This window comes from Odocoileus virginianus, chromosome 3 (assembly GCF_023699985.2).
Source record: "Odocoileus virginianus isolate 20LAN1187 ecotype Illinois chromosome 3, Ovbor_1.2, whole genome shotgun sequence".
In the NCBI taxonomy this organism is placed as follows: domain Eukaryota; kingdom Metazoa; phylum Chordata; class Mammalia; order Artiodactyla; family Cervidae; genus Odocoileus; species Odocoileus virginianus.
This window is the reverse complement of record NC_069676.1, coordinates 70,289,487-70,307,830: the sequence shown is the minus strand read 5'-3', so window position 1 is coordinate 70,307,830 and position 18,344 is coordinate 70,289,487. Positions and strand designations below refer to the sequence as shown.

At 36.7% G+C, this 18,344-nt stretch overlaps 1 long non-coding RNA gene across 1 annotated transcript in view; it reads left to right on the top strand.

Moving 5' to 3' along the window:
* Window positions 1-6,665: 6,665 nt before the first annotated feature.
* The window catches only part of LOC139034452 (uncharacterized), a 136,833-nt gene continuing 125,154 nt past the window's right edge, over window positions 6,666-18,344 (top strand). The window contains exon 1 of the long non-coding RNA XR_011486973.1: window positions 6,666-6,781. This is a non-coding gene — a long non-coding RNA (uncharacterized lncRNA). The remainder of the gene's footprint in view (window positions 6,782-18,344) is intronic.

Sequence of the window (18,344 nt, the reverse complement as noted above, 5' to 3'; positions counted from 1 at the left end):
CATAATTTGTAAAGAAGTGGGTACTTGGTCACCTTCCTTTAACAAATAATGTGGTGGAAGATTAGTTCACTCTGTTATGCAATTATGTAAACTGTTTTAGAATTCAGTTTAGATTTGGGAGTTTTGTTCTGTGAAATGATGGGGATATCTTTTGGTAGTTTGCTTTTTATTTTGTGTGTGTAAATTTGTATTCCTTACCATTACCAATTGGTAGATATCAATCTTCAAGGCCCAACTAATGCCTTTTTATAGAATTTAATTTTGCTTTCCTTTGTCAAGATAAAATTTAAAAAACTGGCATCTATTTAGTGGGATATTAAAAAACTTCTGGTAATTCATGGATAGTTCTGCCAGGCAAGAATTAACCTTTTCCTTTATTATAAGACCATAAATCCAGTGGAGTGAAACCATGGGAGAATTAGAATGAACGATCTTACCAGACTCTGCTGCAGCTATAAAGAAAATGACATCAAGGCAGGCATTCTAAAAAACTGAAAGAAAACATAATGTATTTTAAAATCTTGTCTATTTAATATTAATATAACACACAGTAAGACTCTTACCTTTCATTTCACCTATGGACAGTAGATACATATTCTGGACTGAAATATTTAAAAGTGAAAGGTTCTGTGGTTTAAATTTCATGAGAAAAGATTATATTTCAGATCTACTTTTCGAGGACTCAGGCAGCAGAGTTTTGAAGAATTCCTCTTCAGTCTGAGAGCTGAAGGTGGAGCCCTTGTGCTGTGTCCAAGAGGCATTCTCAGCTTTAACTCTTCTAAGCTTGTTTATGCATTTCTAGAAAAGACACAGGCAAGCAAAAAACTGTGACTGTTTTTTAATTTCTGGATTGCTGCCTTGGATAGTTTGTGGAGGAGACTGATTTATAGATTTCATGGGACATGGGAAAACCAGCCAAACTCCTATGACCTTTGGAGTTGGAGTTTTGGTGATGACTTGTGTTTTTGACAGTTTCGGGAAGATGGGAGAAAACTTAGTCATTATTCCTTCACATCTTGTAGGATGTTCTTCCAGAAACATCCCTGAAAGGGCTCTTTTACTGTTTGTAAAGCTAAAGGTTTCCACTAGCTGTTCCTTGGTCCCCTTTTCCCTTAGAACATTCTGCGAGTCTGAGGTGGTTGTTAAAGTGTTCCCTACCCACATCAGCTTTGAAGAAACCTAACTGCCCAGGTGTAGGGCAAGGGAAAGAAAGAGGTAAGAAAGGTAATACCTGTCAGATCCCTTTTCGGCGCCCAGAACTTCACAAATGTCTCATTTTCCTTTTAGTGAGAACCCTCACAGGCTTCACAATAGATATTACCAGCAATTCTTTACAGATGGATAGTCTCAAGTTCAGTAACAATAATAAGTAATTTATGAAGTGGCAGAGTGAGATTTGGACCCAGCTCAGAGTTTAATTTTGAGTGTATTTCTGTTGCAGGAAAGGGGGACCCCTTCCAGGGCCCGAAACTGGGCTCTTGTCTGACACTCGGAAATGAATTGTCCGAGGAGACACATGTGCTGACAAAGAAAGAGATTTTATTGGGAAAGGGCACCCGGGTGGAGAGCAGGAGGGTAAGGGGACCCAGGAGAACAGCTCTGCCGCGTGGCTCTAATCTTGGGTTTTATGGTGATGGGATTAGTTTCCGGGTGATCTTTGGCCAATCATTTTTATTCAGTCTTTCCTGGTGGCGCATGCATCGCTCAGCCAAGATGGATGCTAGCGAGAGGGATTCTGGGAAGTGGACGGATACTCGGTGTCTCCTTTCGACCTTCCCCGAACTCTTCTGGTTGGTGGTGGCTTATTAATTCCGTATTCCTTATCAGGATCTCCTGTCATAAAACAACTCATGCAAATGGTTACTATGGTTCCTGGCCAGGGTGGGCGGTTTCAATCAGTGTGCTTCCACCTAACATTTCCACTGAAATCAAAACTTTGTTTACCCCTGCAGTGGAAACTATGGAAACTATGGAAAGTAGTCTTTCTTTCCTTGAATGAATATACATAAGTTAACTTAAAAATACATAGCATGAACTTAAGTTACATGGAAAGATTATTTTTCACCTATCAGTATGGCAAAAGTAATTAGCACATTGTTTCAACAAGGGTGTCACAGAGGAGACACTTTCATGCTCTGAGAAACTCTTCTATATTTCACATACTTGAAAAACCTTTAGGCTTTTATATTATTAGTTGTAAGTGTCTTTGCCTAGTTTGTCTTTTTATCAAGTTTTTCCTTAGATGTTGTATCATAGTTGTCTTTCCCAATTTGAGATTCTAAAAAATTTGCAAAAGGTTTCTTCTAACACTTTTATGTTTTATAAAATCCTTCATCTTTTGGGGATTTTATCTAAGTATAAGGGTGGATCCAGTTTTCCAGATAGCTAATCCATTGCCCTTATTGCATAAGCCATCTTTTTCTTACTGATTTAAGAAACGCTTTATTTTTTTTTTTTTCATTTATTTTTATTAGTTGGAGGCTAATTACAAGAAACTATTAATACTATATTTTTGTATTCACTTCGGTTCATTTTTACACTTCTGTTTTAATCCATTGATTTGATTATCTCTTCATGTGTTGCTACTACTCTGTTTTAGTAATTGTGGCTTCATAATATTTTCATGCCTCTTTGGGCCAGTCCCTTTCAGTACTCTGCCTTTTTCCCCCCCTCATATCTTTTTCCTGACTATTCTTGCTTCTTTATTGTTCCACATAAACTTTGGAGTTAAGCTAGAAAGTGAAGTTGCTCAGTCGTGTCCGACTCTTTGCAACCCCATGGACTGTATCCTACCATGCTCCTCCGTCCATGGGATTTTCCAGGCAAGAGTACTGGAGTGGGTTGCCATCTCCTTCTCCAGAGGATCTTCCTGACCCAGGGATCAAACCCGGGTCTCCCACATTGTAGGCAGATGCTTTACCATCTGAGCAACCAGGGAAATCCTCAGATTTCCTAAGAGTTAAGCTTACCCTACATTTATAGATTAATTTAAGAAGAAACAACATTTCTATGTTGTGTAGTCTTCCTGTCTAGGATTATGGTATGCTATTATTTGTTCACCTTTTAGATTTCCCTCAAGAATTCAAGGGATTTAAAACTTTTTAAAGTTTTTTCATTTAAAACATTTTTTATTTAAATCTTATGAATTTCTTGAAATGTTTATTCTTAGATATTTTGTATTTTAATTGTTATTGACTTTACAGTATTTACTCTTTATTATTCTTTCAAGGTGGCTGTTTGGAAATATGAAAGTCATAATGTTTCTGTATATTGATTTTATTCCAGCCTACTTAGTTGTTTGGGTATTTTTTTGGTAACAAATTTTAGATTGAAATCTTAGACTTTTCTGGTGTATAGTTATATCATCTCCAAACTTTAAACAACTGCATATTTTATTTGCACTAACTAGAATATCCAGACGGAGAAGGCAATGGCAGCCCACTCCAGTACTCTTGCCTGGAAAATCCCATGGACGGAGGAGCCTGGTAGGCTGCAGTCCATGAGGTCACTAGGAGTCTGACACGACTGAGCGACTTCATTTTCACTTTTCACTTTCATGCACTGGAGAAGGAAATGGCAACTCACTCCAGTGTTCTTGCCTGGAGAATCCAAGGGACGGGCGAACCTGGTGGGCTGCCGTCTATGGGGTCGCACAGAGTCGGACACGACTGAAGTGACTTAGCAGCTTAACGGAATATCCAGAAAAATATTCAACAATTGAAATGAGGGGGAACATCCATTTTTTTTGTATAAATGACTTTCTAACATTTAACCACCTCTCTGTTTCTGGATCCATCCCAGTTCATTATGATTTTAAATTATTTTACTATATTGCTGTGCTCATTTTGCTAATAATAATCTTTTATCTTCACAATGAAACTGGTTTGTCATTTTCATTACTCTTATTGGGTTTTATATCAAAATGGTTTTTGCTTCATAAAATGGACTGTGAAGTTTTTCATCTTTTTCTGTGGTCTGAAGCTGTTTATAACAAAGGAATTAATCGTCTGTCCCTTGAAGGTTTGGAAAAATGAGTACCTAAAACATGGGTGTTTCATTAATTACCTTCTAAATTTCTTGTATGGTAACTAGTCTGTTAAAGTTTCTTACTGATCTAAGACTCTGTTTTCATAATAGAAATTCCAAGAGAACAGTTCACTTAATTTAGAGTTGTTGATTTTTCAGTATGAAGCTGTACAGAATATTCTCTGATCATTATTTTGATGATAGAATATCACCTGTTTTCATCTCCAATCAATGAATTGATGTAGCCAGTGGTTATCAATGGCTGTTACATCACAAAAGTAGAGAATCAGATCCTGATGGAAGTGAAGCTTGAATTTTCTGGGTTTTTTTTTGGATTCAAAATGAAGAGAACAAAGAAACATACTAAATGACACTACAGGATATAGCCAACAAAATCCAGACTATGGGCAAACCACAGGACAAAAGATAGTTTCTTCATTAAAAAAAAAAAAAGGAAAAAAAAATTGCAAGGAAAAAGAGAGAGATAAAAAGAGAAGGAAAACATACATTAAAAGAGAAAGGGAAAACCTATCAACCCATACCAATATAGAGATTATTTGGATTCTGTTTCAAGCACACTAAAAAAAATTCTAAGATGACTGGGGAAATATAAAAACAGAAACCTAAATACTGAAAGCATTATGATGGTATGGTGGCTATCTTTAAAAAGAGATAAATTTTAGTTGTACGCACTGAATATTTACAGATAAAATCATTTGATGTCTGAGATTTGTTTCAAAATCATCTAGGCTGGGGAAAGTGGTAGGAGATAGAGATGAAACAAAATTATCCAGGAGTTAGCAATTATTGAGGCTGACCAATGGATATGAGATTCATTACATACTTTTTCTACTTCTCTATATATTTGAAATTTTTGAGAACTCCCAATTATCTTTGTATTTCTAGCTATGTTCTCCTTTTCATGACTTAATATTTGTTATTTAAAAATTGCCATCATTTTTTTCCTTGTTAAGACTGCAGAAGTTTGTCTATTTTTTTAATCTTTCCAAAGAATCAGTCTTTTTTCATTGCTTCATTAGTCATCTTTAAAGCTTCTCTTACTTTCTAATAATTTCTGATATTTTTCTGATTAATCCTATTTTTCCCCTTACTTCAGTTTTATTCTAACCATACATCTTAATGCTGACCAGGAAAGGAGGGAGGTTTGAGTTGCTATCCACAGTCCTGGACTTGATTATTCCTTTCCTGAAAAGTGTGTGAGGATTAAACTCACCATGCCACACAAAATTACTTATTACTTTCTATGAATTGACCAAGAAATATTTGCCTAACCTAAGTCATGGAGATATTCTTCTATGTTTTCTCTAAAAGCTTTGCTGTTTTAGCTTTTTCTTTAGCTCTTTGATGCACCTTGAATTAATTTTTATATGTGGTATTAGGTAGCAGTCATGGTTTATTTTTCCCCATGTGGATAGTCAGTTGTTTCATCACCATTTACTGAAAAGATGTTCAATTCTCCATTAGTTTGCTTTGGTTCCTCTGTGAAGTATCCAATAACTATGTAAGTTATGCCAGTACCACCCTAGCTTGGTTACTTAGCTTTGCAGTAAGTTTTGAAATTAGGTAGTCATGTCCTCCAACTGTTCTATTTTAAAATTGCCTTGTTTATTCTAGGTTATTGAATTTCCATAGCTTGTTAATTTCTACAAAAAAATCCCGTTAAATTTAAACAGGGTTGTATTAAATCTGTACATCAGTTTGGGAAAATAGGACATCTAAACTATATTGAGTTTTCCAGTTCATGATTTCATATATATAAAAATAGATACATATAAATTATTCAATATATAATTTTAATTAAAAAATTCCCTCAGCAATGCTTTGTATTTTTTACCCAGGATTTTGATATTACTCTGTTAAAATTATTCTTAATTGTTCTCTAATTTTCTTTTTTAAAAATTTTATTTATTTATTTGGCTGCCCTGGGTCTTAGTTGTAGTATTTGGGATCTAGCTCCCTGACCAGGGATCAAACCTGGGCCCCCTACACTGGGAGCTCAGAGTCTTAGCCACTGGACCACCAGGGAAGTCCCAATTGTTTTCTAATTTTCTAATGCTATTGTAAATATAATTTTAAAAGTCATTTTTAAAATTATTTGAATGCCATGTATGTAAATGCAAATTATTTTTGTAAATTATTCTTATAACATGCAAATTTTTCAAGTTTACTCTTTAATAGCTGTTTTATAGATTCCTTAGAATTTTCCAAGTAAGTAATTTTGTCAGCTGCAAATAGGAGGGACTGTTTTGCTTCTTCCTATCTAATCAGTATGCCCTTTAATTCTTTTACTTGCCTTATTACAATAGATGGGCTCTCACTGAATAGGTATAGTGAGAACTGCCATTTTTGTCTTGGTCCTTGTTTAGTGAGAAAGTGCTCAGTATTTCGCCATTCAATATGAGGTCACTTATTGATTTTTCATAGATTCCCTATATCAGATGAAGGCAGTTCTTTCCTGTTCCTAGTGGACTGAGGGTTTTAATGATGACTGGATGTTTTGTGTGTGTGTGTGTTTGTGTGTGTGTGTGTGTGTTTGTGTGTGTGTTCAGTTGCTTCAATTGTGTCTGACTCTGCAACTCCATAGACTATAGCCGGCTACGCTCCTCTGTCCACAGGATTTTCCTGGCAAGAATACTGGAGTGGGTTGCCATGCCCTCCTCCAGGGGATCTTCCCAGTCCAGGGATGGAACCCATGACTCCTGTGCAGGCAGATTCTTTACCACTGAGCCACTGGGTAAGCCCATGAATGGGTGTTATGTTGTGTCAAATGCTTATTCTTCATCTATTGAAATTATCATATGAATTTTTGTTTTTACTTTGAACATGGTGAATTACATATATTAATTTTCAAGAGTTAAACCAACCTTACATACCTCAGATAAACCTGTTTTCTAATAGTGTTACTCTTTTTATGTATTTCTGAAAATAATTTGACTTAAAAAAGAAGAGATATTGATTTGTGTGTTTCTTTTTTTATCATCTCTATCAGGTTTGCTATTAAGATTACATTAGCCTCATAAAATAAGAAGTGTTTTTTTGCCTTTTTAATTTATGATAGAGTTAGTATGGGATTTGTCTTATATTTTTCCTAAATGTGTGACAGACTGCATCAGTCAAACTCTCAGCCTAGATTTTGGGATGATGTTTAATAATGAATTCAGTTATTTTATTTAACAGGAAAATTCATACTTTCTGTTTTGTTTCAGTCATGGTAAGTAGTCATTTTTCAGGAAATTTGTTCATCTTAGTTATTACATTTGCTAGCATAAAATGATTCTTGCTCTTCTTTTGTTATCTAATTAATTCCAGATTTAATGTTTGGTTTTACCTAGAATTTACAAAAATCTAACAGGTCGTATTTTTTGCTGTAATTTTAAATTAATTTTGTTTAAATAAACTTTTTTTTTTTTTGCACAAAGATCATCTTTTTATTTAAATATTTTGATGATATACATACAAATATAGTGTTTCTTCTGTAGAACAAATGTAAAAACTAATACAAATTATCACCCTTTCAGGAACAAAGAAAATCATCTACAGAATGTGATGACTTTATGTAGAGGAAGTTTAAGACCAGGTTTTGCTTAGAGTATGCAGGTCACATTCACAAGTTCACACAGTAGTGATAGTCTTGTTGCAGACTTGGCAAACAATAACTACTAAGTCTATAATGCAAAGACAAAAGCAACAGTTACAAGTAGAGAGTACAAGATTTAGAGTATCAGAGAGAGACCTTCATTTTGGCCACAGGTTTAAGGAGTCTAAAGATACTTGCTTTTTCTTCATACATATTAGTGGAAGTAGAAAAGTATAAATCTTTTGCATAACACAGGTAATCAATATTTTTTTTAAAATGTGCTACAAAATGAGTTTTTTGAGATTTCATTTTCCTAGTAAAATATACTCAAAATTCACAAAATTACAGCCTTTAAAGCTTATGGAAATTATTTTGTTGTGGAGAATATTTATATAATTGATGACTGATAGGCACTTACACTTTGAAACTTGAAATGGATCATTTCTTCAAGGAGGAATAAAAATACAATCTATTTATTTGGCCAAAACATCCAGATAACTTTTAATTTTCAAATAGTTTTAGATTTATGGAAAAGTTGCAAAAATACTATAGAGAGTTTCCATTTACTCTTCACCAAGTTTTTCCTATTATTTAATCTTATATTACTGTAGTACCTTCGTTACTAAGGAACCAACATCAGTTCATTACTACTAACTAATTTCCATACTTTATTCAAATTTTAATAGATTTTCAATACTATCCTTTTCCTGTTACAGAATCATTCAGGGTACCAATTACATATCTCCTTAACCTTCACGAGTCTATGATAGTTTCTCAGACTTTCTGTTCTATTTGTTTGTTTTGGGGTTTTTGTTTGTTTTTTGATGGCCTTAACAGTTTTGACATCAAGCTTATTTTATAGAGTGTCTCTCATTTTGGGTTTGTTTGAAGCTTTTTCACATGATTAGTATATGGTTGTGGAAGGAAGATCATAGAAATAAAATGCCATTGTCATCACATTGTATCAAGAGAATGTACTATCAGCATCACTTACCTCTGGTAATGTTAACCTTGATCCACTGGCAGGGGTAGGACTTGTCTGGATCTCCACTGTGATGTTGCTTTTTTCATCCTTCCACACTCTCGATCTTTGGAAGCAAGTCACTAAACAGCTTACATTCAGGGGTGGGAGTTGAGCTCTACCTCCTTGAGGGTGGCAGTGTCTACTCAAATTATTTGGAATTCTTCTGTAAATCTATCTCTTTTGGGGAGGTTTTTTTCTTTTTTCCTTTACTGTACTATAAAATGTTTAAAATTCTAATTGTATTATGTTGACATCAAATTAAGTGGCCAAATAGTTCCCTACTTCTCCCCATCCCTACTCCCAGCCTTCCCTTTCTCTCCAATGGAGATTAGAAGTTCAGTTATACTTGTGAGCAAAACTAATCAGTTTTGTTGGTTGATATAAATATTGTGTTATTTATGAGAACTTGTTGCCATTTTGCTTTCTTCTTCACATAAGGCTACTGGTCACTAAAACAGCAGTAATTTATCAGCAACACCAGCACTTTAAATTCCAACATGGAAGTTATAAGGCTGCATAGCAGATGGTATCATAATGCCTCACACTCAGAAAGCCTTCTCAACTGGGGATGAGTGTTCATGATGTTGGAAACATTTATTGAATTTGCAGAGTGTCATGACCGTACTGTTTTTGGTGTGCGTTGAAGTGAGTAATTCCACTTTTGAATCATAGTATAACAATGAAGGCTTTTAAAGACAGGGAATGAGAATAGTAGGTGCTATTTTGGCACTGAACAAAAATACCCACTGTACTCTGCCTGCTGACATCACACAGGCACCTGGTGAGAACCTGCAGGTTCTCTTTTCTACCATTAAAGGACTGGGTGTCAGGAAGTAAAACTCTCAGTGACACATTCTGAAAAGAGAGGGTGCAAAGTCTCATATACTTAGGAAGCTTGTATAGCTTTTGAGATAACGGCTTATATCAGCTGTCCTCCTCAGGATGATAAATAGTGTAGATATTTTTAATGACATTAATTGCAAAGTATCTTTCACATGAATTCCTTACCACTGTTCAGAAATAAATGGTAAAATAAATGATATTAATATTTTGGTTGGTACTCTTTCAAAGTATTTTCCAGTACTATACACAAGTGTGTGTATACTTTTACAATGCTCTGATCATACTAAATATATTATTTTAGGATAAATATAATGAGCATTTCTTCATAGTCTTAAAAATTCTTCCACAACATAATTTTAATGTTTACAGCATTCCAGTGAATGGATGCACTGTAATTTAATGAGTCTCAGGTTATGAAACTGTCACAAACAGTGCTAATGAGCTCATCTGATAGTTGTCTTTGACATGCCACTGATGACTTCTTTAGAGCAAAGTTTCTCAAACCTGGCACCATTGACATTTAGGGGAGGAGACGTCTTTGTTTTCGGGGACTGTCTGGTGCATTTTAGGATGTTGGGCAGCATTCCTGTCCTCTCTCCACTGGATCCAGCAGCACTTCCGCTCCCTGTTGTGACAGCCAAAACAGTCTCCACACATTGCCACATGTTCCACGGGAGCCAAAATTTCTCACCCGTAAAAACCACTGCCTCAGAGATAGTTCTCTAAAGAAGAATTTATCACATAAATGATATGCACAATATTATTTATTTATTTGTTGACCATGCTGGCTCTTTGTTGCTGCATGCAAGTTTTCTTTAGTTGTGGCGACCGGGGGCTACCCTCAGTTGTGCTGCACGGATTTAGTTGCCCCACAGCCTGTGGAATCTTCCTAGACCAGGGATTGACTTTGTCCCCTGCATTGGAGGTGGATACTTACCTACTTGACCACCAGGGAAGTCCAGTATGCACAATTTAACATTAAAAAAAAAATCTATGTGGGTTTTATTTTCAGTTTGAAGAAAGTAATATGATATACAGAGACAACTTAAAAATTTGTGGGAAATTTTTTCCTGAACCTCTCCTACCAAAGTTCTTAGAGTTTACTGTGCCCAGGGATGAATGTATCAGAGTCCTGTTCTCCTTTAGTTGCAGGAAAATCACTTTATGTAGCAAGAGAGTAATTGAGAGAATTCCCTGGTGGTCCAGTGTTTAAGGGCTTCCCTGATAGCTCAGTTGGTAAAGAATCCACCTGGAATGTAGGAGACCCCGGTTCAATTCCTGAGTTGGGAAGATCCTCTGGAGAAGGGATAGGCTACCCACTCCAGTATACTTGGTCTTCCCTTGTAGCTCAGCAGGTACAGAATCCACCCACGATGCGGGAGACATGGGTTCGATCCCTGGGTTGGGAAGATCCCCTGGGGAAGGGAAGGGCTACCCACTCCAGTATTCTGACCTGGAGAATTCCATGGGGTCGCAAAGAGTGGGGCACTGAGTAACTTTCACTTTCACTTTCCAGTGTTTAAGACACCTCTCACTGCCAAAGGCTCAAGGTTCAATCCCTGGTTGGGGAACTAAGATCCCATCAGAAAAACAAAAACAAACAAAAAACAGAGTGATAGAACTCAGAGATAATAGAGAGAAATTCCAACCCTCAATCCAATCCCAAAGAAAGGCAATGCCAAAGAATGCTCAAACTACTGCACAATTGCACTCATCTCACACGCTAGTAAAGTGATGCTCAAAATTCTCCAAGCCAGGCTTCAGCAGTACATGAACCATGAACTTCCAGATGTTCAAGCTGGTTTTAGAAAAGGCAGAGGAACCAGAGATCAAATTGCCAACATCCGCTGGATCATTGAAAAAGCAAGAGAGTTCCAGAAAAACATCTATTTCTGCTTTATTGACTATGCCAAAGCCTTTGACTGTGTGGATCACAACAAACTGTGGAAAATTCTGAAAGAGATGGGAATATCAGACCACCTGACCTGCCTCTCGAGAAACCTGTATGCAGGTCAGGAAACAACAGTTAGAACTGGACATGGAACAACAGACTGGTTCCAAATAGGAAAAGGAGTACATCAAGGCTGTATATTGTCACCCTGCTTATTTAACTTATAGGCAGAGTACATCATGAGAAACGCTGGGCTGGATGAAGCACAAGCTGGAATCAAGATTGCCGGGAGAAATGTCAATAACCTCAGATATGCAGATGACACCACCCTTATGGCAGAAAGTGAGGAAGAACTAAAGAGCCTCTTGGTGACAGTGAAAGAGGAGAGTGAAAAAGTTGGCTTAAGCTCAACATTCAGAAAACTAAGATCATGGCATCCAGTCCCATCACTTCATGGCAAATAGATGGGGAAACAGTGGCTGACTATTTTTCTGGGCTCCAAGATCACTGCAGATGGTGATTGCAGCCATGAAATTAAAAGACACTTGCTCCTTGGAAGATGCTTGCTCCTTGGAAGGAAAGTTATGACCAACCTAGACAGCATATTGAAAAGCAGAGACATTACTTTGCCAACAAGTCTCTCTATACCATGCAGAGTTTTTGAGAAAATTAGAGATGTTTTAAATCTTGGCACCTAGAAAGCATCCATTAAATATTATACTCTCCCCCCACTCACAACAAATTAGGTAGAATTATTTGTTTTCTCAAATAATATACTCCTAGTCCATCTGAGGAGGCATTTCAGCTGAAAGCATGTCCTGAAACTTTTTCATTGGTATAATAACTCATTATTATATTGAGTGATACTATGAATGTAAATTTCTTAATTATGTATGAGACACCATGATAGCTGCTATTTGAGTTACTTGGAATAGTATCTCATTGGGTGAGTGTGGGAAGAAAATAGTAGATGCTTGATTTTCTATGTATTTTAAATTTTATCCATTTTAATTTCTACTTTTATATTTGCTAATGTTTTAAATTATTAGTACAATGGTGTGATTATATGATCTATAAATAAGTAAAAATGTGTTGAGGATTCTTATTCGAGCTTTCTTCACCACTGGCTTGTGAAATGAACATCTGCTTTGGAGACGATTGATCTGGAAGTTAGCTCTTTACTGTTTCTGTGATTTGGAATGGAGGAAAGGAGTCATAAATCTCACTGCCTGTCAGAATCCCCACAATTCACAGAGGGTTATTTCAACATCATTATGCATAAAGTTTCATCATTCTTGTGGTTTTCAGTAACAGTCAAGGCATGTTTTAAGTGTTCCCACCCAGTATTTCTTTCAAGATTGATTGAAGTAGGGAGCAGGATGAAGCATTTTCCTATGCCACTGATTATACCTTGGAACATTTCATTTCCCTCTGTTTTGAAAATGGAAAATAAAATACTACCTTTCTCTTTTGATAAACCTTAAGCTAGGTGTTAGGAGACAACAATGTCCAAATTAAACCATCTCTCTGTGCTGCTTTTGTTCAGTTCTCTCTGGATAAAGGATATCTAAAAGATAAGGGAGACATGGTAAGATTGGTGGCATGTAAAATGATGTCAGGGTTCAGAAGGTGTTGGAAAAGAGTGAGTTGTGTGTATGTGTGGTGTGTACACGCACACTCATGTTTGAATGGGAAAACCAACAGTCACGGGTTCCTGACAGTTTCTTTATGCTGGACATTTATATCACTATATTCACCCTCATATAACCAAGACATTGGAGAAGAGAATTTCTTGCCCTTCTCATGGTAAAAATTTTCAAAAATTTTCAAATTTTCAATGAAAAGTTAAGGTCCTGTTTTATCTAACATTGACCCTCCTCCCACTCCACAATCATTTTTTGTGTATATTTTGTGAGTACATCCAGAAATTTATATGTATACAAGGAGAAAATATGTATACAGCCTTTTCACAAATAGAATCATAATGTGAAAAGGGAATCATGTTATAGATTTGTTATCAAACTGCTTCTCCTCACTCTGTAATAAACTTGGGCTATTTTCCATATCAGTATCTATATAGACTCACCCTATTTTTTTTTATTTTTTATTTTTTTTCACCCTATTTTTTATAAAGGTTTCATGACATTCTATTGCATGGATTTACTGTAATGTAGCTACTTATTCGATACTGTAATATTTTTTGCATATGTCTGTGAACATTTTTGTAGGGGTGCATTTATAGAAATGGAATTATTGGCTCAAAGTGTATGCATGTTTAAAATTTAAATCCATCAAGAGTGCATCAATCTACCTACTGACAAATGAGACATTTAAAAAAATTCCTAGTATTCAAATTTTATGGGCAAAAAAGGCATTTAATTTTTCTCTTAATTTTTCCTTTTAAGTATTGAGTGATAGTGAGCATCTCCAAGAGTTCATTTGTAAACGTGACCGAGGTTAGGGCTCTTTTTGTTGTATTGGTTGCATCCTAATTTATTTCTGTACTTAGGGTTTTCCAAGAAGCCAGAGTGGAGACTACAGGGGTTTGAATGAACTTTGATTGCACCACCAAGCAGGCTGATCACTGGGGAAACACCAGAAGCTTCACTGGAGTGATTCATCACCCAAATTCAACAGAGATAATAGAATAACTTACGTCACACAGCCTTGTGGCTGGTTAGCTGGATGTGTGAAATTAATGGTGCCCACTTTCTCTGCTGGATTTTGCTTTGGGAAAGAGAGTTATTGGCTAGACCTCACATTACAGTGCAATCAGGGGCTTTGGGACCTGATTTCTAATACTCGGAAGAACAAAAAAGATCATTTAACATCATTGCCTCAGGTAACAATATCTACTCCATGGAGTTGTGTCAGGCATCCAATTCTTTGGGGATATAGTACTGTTCACTGTATTAACTATCTGTCCTATTGTTTCATTATTTTCTGGGGCTTTACTTTGTATTAGATGGTGAAAAGCTTGTGGCTAGAGATAAGCAAGGTGGCAGTTTTAAGAGACACATGAAATAAAAACATGACTGGTCATGCATGTGGGTAATTAGATATAAAATGTGTAATAAAGCTTTATATATGTAGTATTACCTGGATTTGACTCATGTGCTATAATTATGATTTTAAATTTATTACTATCTTTTTCATGAAGTTCAGCTAGTCTGACTAATTTATATTCTCTGAACATTTCTTGTTTTACTCTTTCATCAGGTTTCACTCTTAAAATTCACTGCATGGTCTCCACAGACAAGAAGTAAAGGTTCTTCATTGCTACAGCCTCTCAGTTAAAAGATAGGGAATCCACATTTCCCCATATTTTACTGTTAGGCTGCCAGTATGTTTTATAGTCTCCCACGTGCTTTTTTTCTCTCAAAGACATTTTCAAGTTTAATAATGTATTTTTTCTTAAGTCAGATAATTTTCAGGTAATAATAAACTTCTGGAATCCTGCAGTCTTTAAAAGAAATACAAAAAATTTTTAAAACTCACATACTGAGCCATTTACCACGTCTATCTAAAAATTACATTAAGTTGCATTATTATGGAATTGCTAATATTACCTAATTTTCAAAGCATTAAAATAAACTTCTTTGGAAGTGATTTTATTTACTAAGAGAAAAAAAAAAAGGCAGAATAAGGCATTTATCTTTATGTGTTTAAAATTGAAGTCTATTTTATGGAAAATGGGACATTTTAAATAATAATTTGAACAGGGAAATTTTTTTCCTATATATATATCTTATAACTCTGTGCTGTTTAGTATGGGAGTTTTTCCTGGTAATTTGTGGTTTTGAGACATATGACTCTTAGTTAAAACATACCAACTTGAAGGTTTCTTAGCTTTCTTATGAGGGGGGTACCGTGACCAAAGTAAATCATGTGTCTCACAGTATTCTTTGTACTGCATATAGTTCGATCAAATGGAGTCACTACTTCAAAAGTTATTGTGAAAGAAACCTGAGAGAGAATAAATTGTGTGTAGTATGGTAAAGAATAAGCTCTTACTGATCAGTTAGAAAATAGCCAAGATATTCACTCTCTGTGCCTGGATAATCAGTGGTGAGTTAGTAATATTATTTTGTACAAGAAAGAGTATTTGTTAAATGTATTAAGTTGTTCTTTACTGAAGGGCATAGGAACATTGCACAGTGTTTAACTCCTGCCAGAGAGGCTTTGTTGCTGGGTAGAACTATTTTTATCGTCGATTCTTGTATTTAATCAGCGTTTACTGAAGCTCAGTTTTTCTTATGCATTCTGCTATGTACAGAATTTGGGGTGGGCCACGTTAGTGGTAAAAAATCAGTAAAGCACACTGCCTTAATGATTGACAAGCTTGAGGATGGGAGAGTATAGAGAAACAATCATGTGAATAATAAATGAAAATACAAAGAAGAATCAAAGTACTCCTCAAAGGTATAAATGACATAATAATACATGCTGATGTTAGCATAGTGTTTACTAATTGCCCATCGTTAGGCAAGGAGTTGACTCTGTGCAGTGGGTGTTAGGTCATTTCCCCAGCATCCATTCCCTTCTCCATCATCTCATATTTAATGTACAGTTTATAGGCAGATAAATACTTTCCAGTATTTGTAATCTCTTCTCTATGCTACAGTGATTGGTCCATTTGAGCAGGTCTGAGCCAATTAGTAATTCCTCTGCTTCAGGCATTGGCTCAGGAATGGAGTTGTTATTTGCATCTGGACAATGGGACCTGAGAGGTTTCCTGAGAATGTCTGGAGAAGTTCTCCATTACTATTCTGGGAGAGCTTTTGGAAATGGTCATTTTCTTCACTTTTTTGGCTTTGGATAAGGAAGGCTATAACCCAATGATAGTGTCTTATAGCCATGAGGGAGAACCAGCCTTAAACTTAATTTGACACTTAGAAGACAGAACAGAGGGAGAGATATAGTATCTTTGTTCTGTGGCTGAACCACTGAATCAATCCCAGCCTGAAGCCTATCTTTGCTCTGGACTTTGAGGAAAATGAACCAATAAAATACTTATTTCTTATGCTAGTCTGAGTTGGATTTTCTCTTACCTTCAAACAGTCTAAATTATGCAAAGGAGATTTCTTTTTCAGTCTTGGTAACAGCCTTGTGAAATAGGTGATATTATTGTTATTCTGTGGATGAGGAAGTTGAGGCCTGGAAAGGTCCTTTAGCTTGCCCCAACTACAGAAGTAGTAAGTGGTAAAGCCAGGACTTTGCTTGTGGGGTTTAATTCAGACACCAAATTCTTTTTTGTTAAAATTAATTAATTAATTAATTTATTTTGCTTTACAACATTGTATTGGTTTTGCCATATATTGACTTGAATCTGCCATGGGTGTACATGTGTTCCTCATCCTGAATCCCCCTACCACCTCCCTCCCCATCCCATCCCTCTGGGTTATCCCAGTGCCCCAGCCCTGAGCACCCTGTATCATGCATCGAACCTGGACTGGCGATTCGTTTCACATATGATAATTTACATGTTTCAATGCCATTCTCCCATATCATCCCGCCCTTGCCCTCTCCCACAGAGTCCAAAAGACTGTTCAATACATCTGTGTCTCTCTTGCTGTCTTGCATACAGGGTTATCATTACCATCTTTCTAAATTCCATATATATGCATTAGTATACTGTACTGGTGTTTTTCTTTCTGGCTTACTTCACTCTGTATAATAGGCTCCAGTTTCAAACACCTCATTAGAACTGATTCAAATGTATTCTTTTTAATAGCTGAGTAATATTCCATTGTGTATATGTACCACAGCTTTCTTATCCATTCATCTGCTGATGGACATCTAGGTTGCTTCCATGTCCTGGCTATTATAAACTGTCATGATGAACATTGGGGTACACGCAGATACCAAATTCTTAAAGTACCACACCCTATTGCTTTCTGTGCTTTGAGGTTATAGAAAGAACACAGTCAAGTTGTAGGAAAAGTGATCAGTGCTGGAAGCACTGGCTCAGGGCCTGTAGGTGAAACTTCAATCAGCGAGCGATGGAACTGAAGATGGACCTGTAGCAGCTTCGGAGTAAGTAGAGGAGACAGAATGGGAGTGGCCGGGGCCTAGTGTGGTGCTGCGTAGTCTCGGTGTGGGGGAAGCGACAGGGCGGACAGGGAAGCCTGGAAGTCCCCCAGAGGTTAGAAGACAAAGGGGGCGATCAGAGGAGCACGGCATGGCCAGACGCAGAAAGTACAAAGGAGGGTGGAGTCCTGGAGTGAAAATGGTGAATCAGCAGAAGCAGCAGAAACCCTGAGATCGATACTGATCTACTTCTCGCTCCTCAGATTTGGGGAAGATGGAACTAGGGGTGGATTAGCCAGGAAACAGGGCGTCACCAGCATCTGTGTACACGAGAGCTCAGTGTTATGATTATATGGGAAAAGCCAGATTTCAGTTTAGGAAAGAAGGTAGAAGTGTTGCCAGCAGGGTTGAATGAGAATCATGTCCAAGGGTTTAAAAGAGCCCAGTGGAGGGTTCTTAGAGAAATGGAGGGGAGGTGGGGAGGATAACTGAGTGGAGAAAACACAAGCGTGAGAAGGCTGGCAGGCTGGAGGAAGCTGTATTTTGGTCAATGTATCTGAAGAAAAAGGTGTGGAGCTGTGGGAGAAAGTGAGGCAGCTTCCCAGGTTGCATTTACATTGTGGACTCTGCAATTCTAACTCCCAGGGCATCACATCCTGCTGGCAGAAGGGAACCAAGGTAGCTATGGCAACCTGACAAACCTCAAATAATAGTAATATTCACAAACATCTGAAGGCTGCAGTCTTTTAAAAAAAAACAGTAACACCAGCAATGGCAGCAGCAGCAACAACAGCCATAGTAATTTGTAACTCTCCCCTCTGGAGAAGCACAGAAGTGCATATATTATTTTTTAATAATCAGTCATAAATTAACTAACTCCTGCAGTCCTTAAACCTGTCTTTCCTTCCAGCTTGCCATTGTCTTCAGATGTC